The sequence below is a fragment of the Mercenaria mercenaria genome, chromosome 17 (assembly GCF_021730395.1).
Source record: "Mercenaria mercenaria strain notata chromosome 17, MADL_Memer_1, whole genome shotgun sequence".
In the NCBI taxonomy this organism is placed as follows: domain Eukaryota; kingdom Metazoa; phylum Mollusca; class Bivalvia; order Venerida; family Veneridae; genus Mercenaria; species Mercenaria mercenaria.
The window spans coordinates 70855354-70864682 of NC_069377.1; positions in this window are offsets into that span (position 1 = coordinate 70855354).

Genomic DNA, 9329 nt, shown 5'->3' on the forward strand with positions numbered 1-9329 from the left:
CAGGAAAATACGAGCACGCTAAAGTCATGTTGATGTGTGAATACAAAAAAAAAAAATGGAGTCGAGTACGCAATGTATAAATGTGGTTACTACAAAGGGGCATCATGTTTAATTTGAACTGCAATTGAAATTTAGGAGGAGCCGAATTCGCAAGGAAGTGTAACGGGCGGACTGTATGACGGACGGATGGACGGACAGTTCAAACTCTATATGCCTCCCGGATTTCAACACTGGGGACATAAAATAACAGAGCACTGCTTTCATGGTAAGGCAATGAATAAAGGTCGCGAATCTGATTATCAGCCTTTAAAGCAAAATAGTCTTTCGAACATCAGTTTGGATCAGATGTGTACGAGTGATTTGTCATTTGCACCGTACAAACGGTTCTGGTGATTTGGTAGTCTATCATTCTTGCAATGTCCTGTCTAATGTTCTTCTAGAAATACCAATGAATGTGTTACTGATACCTAATGTCTGCATTACAACAGACACACGTTGCTGTAAGGCTGTATTAATCACCTTTACGTCTTTTATTCTTAATTTAGACCGTGTAACAGCAAAGCGCATGCATTGTTATGCTATCTGCCAGCGCTGATGATTAATTGAATTGATCTTTTCCCATGCAGTCTAGTTCTACGAAACATTACTCAGTAATGCATCATTTGACTAATTTTTCAGTAGTCAGTTGTCTCATTAAACAAAGACACTGCCACTGTAACAGTGTCTAATTGCTTCTCAATCTGTTTTTATCTGACTTTTTAAAACATTAACGATGCAGTTTTGATTTTACAACCCTTTGTCTATTCATAAAAAAAACCTGATACTAATTTGAAAGGAACGTATACTTGTCTTCTGCTTGAAACAGTGTAATGTAATTTAGAACCTCTCTACTAAGAAATCATAATTGTTTGATGACTTTTCTCAGTTAAAAGGCCGTTGATTATCGATGCAAAAAGACGAACAAAATCTGCACAGTTGTCGATTTACGCTACTTTAACAATGTGATACATACAAAAACGTATGACAAGAGAGATTATTTCAGTATTCTCAATTTCCCCCATTTAGATGGGGATACACCTCGCGTCTAACTGGATTAAAGTTTCTCAAATAATTCAGTTTGCCAAAGCTAAAAGTCATGTTGAGGATTTCATAGACTTACACAGTCTGTTGAGATTAAACATTTCCCATTTATTTATTCATTTTTTTTTTAAATATATATCAAATTTTCTGTAGCTCCCTTTTACTGTGGCTTATCTCAAGAGACAGAGGCTAGAGATATTGTAAATTTTATGAGAAAGTGGTATCAGAGAGGATTTTATGGCCAAGTGCTTTACATGTAATGACTCTAACGACTGATGCCAGTCTAAGGATTTCATTAAACTTCGCATTATATTACTGATTGAAAATTGCGTAAATGTCTTGTTAAATTTTAATATTTGTCTTAAAGATATAGAAGTATTAAGACATTTCCGCGAGAAGGTCTATCAAAATCTGATAGTTTTTTTTTCAGTGTGTGATCGGGTGGGACGGGGGCGGTGAGGGGAGGGGCAGAGGTGATGTTGTTTATAAACGTAATATTTTTGATCATGGTAACTTTCCAAATAAATCTGGTAAAGTTACAAAACATTTTTGAAAGAGGTTATGATCCAACTGTTACGGTCACTAGTTTATGCATAGCCTGTAGGCCTACGTTTAAATCCAATCTCTGATGACTGCGTCAGGGAATCGGCTATTTGGCTCAGTGGTTAGAGCATTGGAGTACACCTGAGCTACCCAGGTTCGAATCACGCCATAAGCAGTTGGGATTGTTAGTCATATCAAATGCTATGCTCTTTAATTTCTGTTACGGCTAAAGGTCGTAACTTGTGCGGGAAGCGGGCTTTATCTTGTGCCAATAATGGCTTACACGTCATCATAAATGATGACTTGATGACTACTTTAAAGTGTGTGTGTGTGTGTGGGGGGGGGGGGGGGGGATGAAGTACAAATCTGTTATTTAAGCTTGAGTGAAATTAAGAAAATATTGCCGTTAAAGAACGTTTAAACGCGACGACATAGGCTACATGAAACTGACGTCACAAATGACGTCACACACCTATGAAATTTGAAGGTCAATATCTAATATGGAAAAATATAGAACATCGGTTACAGTCCGCTAACCTTCAAATATATGCAGCAAATATTTAAGCTCAGACCAGGACCTCTCGCAACTAAGGCACTCTAGCACTTCGTTAATAGCAAAATCTATAATTAGGCAGTGTAAGTGCACCCTTATTCTCTACCCGACTACACTACGTGCGCTGGAACAATTTTGTCACAATGACAAGAATAGTGAAATATAACTTACACTAATTTTTTTATATTTAGTTTATACTAATTTATTTTAGCTCGCGTGTGATGAAAGTTTCAAGCTTATTTAAAGCACTCTCGATTCCGCTTCCAGGTAAACCAGTGCAGGTGTCATATGAGAAGGCGTGGCCCTGACCCTAGTGGCGTTCGAACACACGACCGATTGAGCGGAAATACTTTAACCCGTTTCACTTTGAATCTCAGCAGACGAACGGCAAAGACACGGAGCTTTGTCAGGATTTCAGCAATAATTTTACAAGTTTCGAGATAGGAAATTACAGCTATTAAACACCTTTCTGCATCAGCATTCGCTGCCAGTCAGTATTATAATTAAGATCGACTGTCATTCATTCAATCCTATGATTCCTAGACACAGTCTATTGTTTAAATTTTAGCGTAAAAAATCCCATTTCATTACAGAAATCACTTTGCATAATAGGCCCTACACAGAGTGAAAATGGAACACTCTTATTAAAGTTGCAAGATTTATGCAAGATCGAAATACCTTTGATACGTTGTGTTAGACTGCCAATATGAAAACTTTTGTGAGGTCCAAATGTTTCAAATTAACCTAAAAAATCAAGCACATACTTTCTTTTTTATTTCTCGATTTTCTAAGTATATCATGAAGTTTAAAAACTTCAGGGTTAAATCATATTCTACATTGTAAAAACAAGTCTGATCCGAACGTCTGCAGAAATACCTTGGTTTTAAGTTTCTATTATCGCTCCTATGTTTATTTCAGGCAATATTCTACTGGGATTCACTATGATTTTTCTGAGGTTTCTCTTAGGCATTAATCTACTGGAAAAGTAAACATATGATGGTTCAATAAAGTCTAGCATTGTATTGTGAAAAATTATTTTCTAAACGGATAATTACAGCAGTTCAAAAACGTATAATCAATCTAGCTGTGTAATTAATCTTCGTTAACCTGATCGACTCTGTTTCTGGCTTTTCTTGAATTGATTTTGCCGAAATTTACCAAAATAGACGGTGTGCAAATATATGAGCCGTGCCATGGAAAACCCAAAATAGTGGGTTTGCGACCACATGGATCCAGACCAGCCTGCGCATCCGCGCAGTCTGGTCAGGATCCATGCTGTTCGCTTTTAAAGCCTACTGCAATTAGAGAAACCGTTAGCGAACAGCATGGATCCTGACCAGACTGCGCGGATGCGCAGGCTGGTCTGGATCCATGCTGGTCGCAAAGCCACTATGTTGGTTTTCCCATGGCACGGCTCATATAACTTATATATTTCGAAATACAAATTGTATATACAATGTAAGATCAAGAAAAAATATATATTCAAACTTCGAAAATTTCATTTTTTGAAGTATCAATATATTGTAACGAAGATAATGACATCAGCTATATATTTTATCCACCAGGCAGTTATTCCTGAAAAACATTTCCATTTGTTACAAGCTTTGATATCCCTTTTTGATCAACACAAGTAATTCCGGTGTATTTCATCCCCACAGAATATATCAGTTAAATTCTCGTAACTCTGATAAGGTTCAAAGCTCAGGTGTAAAACATTAAGAACATTTTATAGCATAGTGCGGCAGTTTTCCTTTGATCTTTGCAGTATGTTAAACATGGTAACACACATTTTTACTACAAAATCTGTGCTGATATTTTACAAAACTGTTACGATATATATCAACACCGAAATCTCTATAAAGTTTCATTAGAAAAAAAGTGTTGCGATATACATCAGCACAGTAAAACTGTTCCGATATATACCGCAACACTTTTTCTGTATTGAGGTCTTATCAAGGGAGTATAATTTTTTTCTTTCAAAGAAAACATGATTTTAGCTCCAATTTACAGTTCACAGAGAAAGAATTATCACAAACACCTACATTTATAAAGTTAAAGAATAAATAAACTAGAATATTTCAAAAACACAATAGTTATCGCCAGATTCAGAAATACATGAAATATATGAAATTCTGAGATTTCTCAATTTGATTTATTTTACAAACAAAACAATAAGTTTTACAGTATGTTTGGCCAATGAAATGCAAAGATTTAAAACCAATGCAGAAATCTGTTGGATACTTTCATCTGGGGAACACATTTTCTAAATCAGAAGTTTTAGTGCTTCAGTCAGCGAGGCGCAGAAAGGGAATCAAAAGAGTAAAAAAAATAATAAACAAATTTAAATGAAAATGATATATAAATTTTAATGATAAAACTATGCGATAAATCAGTTATAATATGTAATGCTCTTTGTGTTACAGAGCTAGGTACATCTCGACTGACTACGTCCTCGCACGGTATATGTGCAGAGAAAAATACCCTCGATGTACCCCTAGCTCTGATATATCCTGTAACACACTCTCACACTTGCTATAACTATTACATAAAACATTAAAAGACCATTAAAAGACAGCTCCAAAAGAAGGTTAAACAGGTTTTAGCATTCAGAGGAATTAAAAACTTTATTATTACGGCAGTTTATCTCCGGTACCCCGTTACAAACGCTTTTCAATCTTAATTTGAAAAAAATAGTAAAAACACCAACTGTTTCCTATGTGTTTCCATAACATATAATCTGTCAGTAACAAAGTTTGAAAGCCGTCTTAAGAAATAGAGCAATTATTTCTGATATCTAAAACATTTTCGCTTTTTTGTTGTTGTACGATCTGGAGGTCAATGCATTTAACGAATTCAAGTCATCATGTCGCTAGATGCGAATGCAAGCAATTTACATCAATAACACTTGAATATTTATTGTTTCATGTACATTTGTCCACAGAAGCTAGCAGCTACAAAGAGATGCCTCTGTTCAAGTACATATTGTCACGAAGCTTACCCATTCAATGTGTTGTGATGTTAAGATCAAAAACATCAACTTCAGTCGGCATTGTCATAGAATATTTTGATTAAAAAAGATTTGCATTGTTAACATGTCTTGTGATATGTTTCGTTTTTTATACATGTGAACACTTTTATGGTAAATCGCACGATTTTTGCTACTTTCTCAGAATGACATGGGAATTGGTTTATTCCCATGTTGGCAAGATTAAAGCGAGCATATGATATATATTTCTGCTCAATAATGCATTATTTAATTGATTTTGTGCCGCTACCGGTTTAAACCCAGATAGCAGACATGCGTTGGCCCAACGTTGGGCCAACGGCAGACTCCTCGTTGGCCCAACGAAGATTTCCGACGTTGGCCCAACGCCATTTTGCTAATTGGCGCAACGTTGGCCCAACGGTTGGTACACCGTTGGCCCAACGACTGGTATCCTACACTCATCGTTGGCCCTCCATTGGGCCAACAACTGATATCCTACACTTATCGTTGGCCCTCCGTTGGGCCAACAACTGATATCCTACACTCATCGTTAGCCCTCCATTGGGCCAACAACTGATATCCAACACTCATCGTTGGCCCTCCATTGGGCTAACAGCATTTTTTCGTCTATCACGGTTGGTCCAACGTTGGGCCAACTCTGTTTCTTTGTTTGCCAAAGATGGATGCCAACGCTGTCCCAACGATTACGAAATTGAAAAAAGACTAAAACTAGCATTGTTTTATACATGTTTTATTTTCAAATAGTTGTGATTTTGTTAACATTTAACAAAAAGAAATCTAACATTTATTTAAAGTTTGTTTGCAATTTTCCTGAAGAAATATAACAGAATATTTCATCACTACAACATGTAAAATATTGATTCCAGTCTTTTATAAATCTAAATATTTTTTCTTATTTCAGTCACTAATTAAATCCTACTAAAATGAATTACTGTCTGTATATTAATTCATTATAAATCCAAGTTCTGTTTGTTTGTTTTCTTTTCTCGCTGAAGTTGCAGCTTTTTATATTTTTATTTTTTCCTGTGCACTACAGTGCTAGGCACTCCATTATTACTCCCTTGAACAGCACCCTGTAAAAAAAACCATAATGTTGATTAAACCATCTACGTCAAATTGATAACAATAACTAATATATGAAATTTATTTTTGTCTGTATTTAACCGAGAAAAATATGTTAGAATTAACAAGAAAATGTGTTATTTTATTTACAGAATTTAATACTTAACACAAGTGCCATCCGCCAGCTTTAGATATTAGTATTTAACATATGTTCAAGTAATATGGATATAACATACATACAGGACATAAAAAGAAATTCTGTATAAGATTCCATAACTTTATCAAAAAATATTTAAAAAAAACCTTCTACTTACAGTTTATAGTTGGAAGACCGGGTTTTTGTTAAATCTAGGCCTATCACATGTATAATAGTTTCCTTTACTTCACATGTCTATAAAGCTAGAAATCTGGCCTAGAGAGTAAAATTAACCACATTTTCTGGGATTTCTTACATAACTCGGGTTAACGAGAGTTCATGTTCTGGAATATTCAACAGATTTATTGTAAACATTTTATGATTGTATAAAATTAGATATTTGTTATAGAGTTAGTAAGGTTTTTTTTCAATATTTTTCACAATTTTTTCAAGGTATTAGATTTGAAATAGTTCAAAATATCATTACGGCTGTAGATAAGTTTTTAGTTTAATTAGCCCAAATTTAACTGATTACGAATTGGTGCAGAAAAGTGTTTAATAATTAATTAAATATTGCATGTTACAGCTACACAACCTGCTTGTGATAAAACAGTGAACTGTAAAATATACAATTATTATATTATTACTTCTAATGGACCAATGTTGGCCCAACGTTGGACCAACGATGTTTTCTCTGTATAAGTCTTTCCCTGAAAATCAATATCGGGCCAATGCAGAGATATCTGTGACTGAAATTTAAAGTTGGTTCAACGTTGGCCCAACAGCTGTATTTACAATAGTTATTAATCATTGTTGGGCCAACAGTGGCCCAACAACGATTATCCTTTGACGGTTTTCCGTCGTTGGCCCAATGACTTCATGTTTACAGGGAAGTAACTTAGCAAACACCACAGTATTAAAATGATACTATGAAACAAAATAGAATTTGTGATCAATGTTTTCATTCCATGATTATGTATAACAGAGTTACGCTTACTCTGGCGCTAGGGGGCGTGTCATGGACAGAGTCTATTTTTACTTGTGCTTTGTTGCATTTTATGCTTCCAAAAGATTGTTCATCAACCTTATTACTGTATTACTGTTCCTACGGGCAGTAAAATAATATTCCTAGGACAAAAATGATCGGATGTTTGGTTCCATAGGAAAACATCTGATACACGACATTCGACTTCGATTTTAATGACCATCTATTCAGATACCAACAGTCGTTTTTTCATACTGCGACATAATGTATAAAATAATACCCCTCGTGCCGCTCAAAGAGCGGTATAAACGTCCCAATGTCTTAATTCTGTTTAATGCGACATGCTATCATTTCATCGCAAGTGAAAATTGAGAACAAATTATAAAGAATCTGCTTTTAACTTAAGGAATAAGGAAACAGCGAACGCAGTTAGGGGGAAATATTAGGGTGCTTTAAAACAGCCGGAAAAATTTATGGATATGGACCAATGTTGCGCGATTTTGCCTTATTCCTTAAACAAAAAAGACCCAACATTTCAACGGTGGCAATTGTGGCAGTAATAGCAGTTGTTAGAAATAACAAAAATTCAAAACTGTAAAAACCACAAAATTTGCATAAAATTGCAAGGAAAATGCCACGTTTGAGAAAAGAATACATGCACGATACAATTTCTCTTAAAGCTTTCAATAATTAACAGTTGCGCAAATGATATATTAATATTTCATTGTGTTTCATGCAAACAAAATGAGGCAAGTTGAGAATAAAGATAACCCTTTGTTTTAATTTTCACTGCTGGAAAGAATTATGCGATATTTGCGTGAATACTTCTCATGATTTCAACAGATTGAGGAAAAATGCTTTAAATCTGCGACGTAATCATTATTCAAACTTCGCAATGGTGTCAGGGTAGTTTCATTCGTTAGTTAACATGTCCGCACATGCTGGTAAGGTGAGAAATATTCCCGGTTTGCTTTTAGTAGCAAAATATTTTCTTAACCTTGCATAACAAGTAGAGTTATAAGAATCTACATTCTTCTGAAAAATCAAAATGTATGTTTTTTGAATATATTGAAAATCTATTGCTTGTTCGAACATTGTCAAGGACAGATTTTCAATCCATTTTATTGATTAACAGCTCATTTTAATTGTTGCTTTTATACCACGATAATTGCATATACTGTACTAACGTTACATGTTCAGTCATTGAATTGTAATATCTCATTGAAATGCGGTGCAAGCCTGATTGGCTCACTGATATTGATATCTGTGACATATCCGGGGACAGTCTGAGATTCACTGTGAAATTGATGTACTTTAAAGTCTTTCAGATTTGAAAATGCTGTTTTTCATATGCATCTTTTTCTAAAAACCTTTCCTGAGAAAAAAATGTACCGTTGTAAAAAATCTTGCACAGACAAGAACCAAATATAGATTATTTTGTTATTTTTAAGACTTAAACACTGGAGACAAGCTTCTGCAGATAAAGTTTAGGTACAATTATTACAATAATTTAAAATAACTGTAAGAATAGTAGAAATGCTGGAAGGATTGAGGACATCAAACGTAACTAGTTTAAATAAAATATAAAAGTTGCCGTCTATATAAATCATGCAGTAAATATATGTTTTCTCTACTAAATATTAGGCGTTAAAGAGGCAATTGTTAAATTCTATTAAATTTGATAAGAACTTTTGTGTTGAGTCTGGGGTCTTCCTCCACCATGAAAGCTGGAAAGTCGCCATATGACCTATAATTGTGTCGGTGCGACGCTAAACCCCCAAAAAAATCTTTAACCTTTACCTAAATTTGCTTGCTAAAATTTCTGTAATGTCCGTCTTTCAATTTGGACAGTACCATTAACTGTTAAAAGTGGTGCTTACCAAAAAGTACTGACTGAATGGCGAAAAGTGCAGATCTTGATCAGACTGCACGGATATGCAGTCTGATCATGACCTACCCTGGT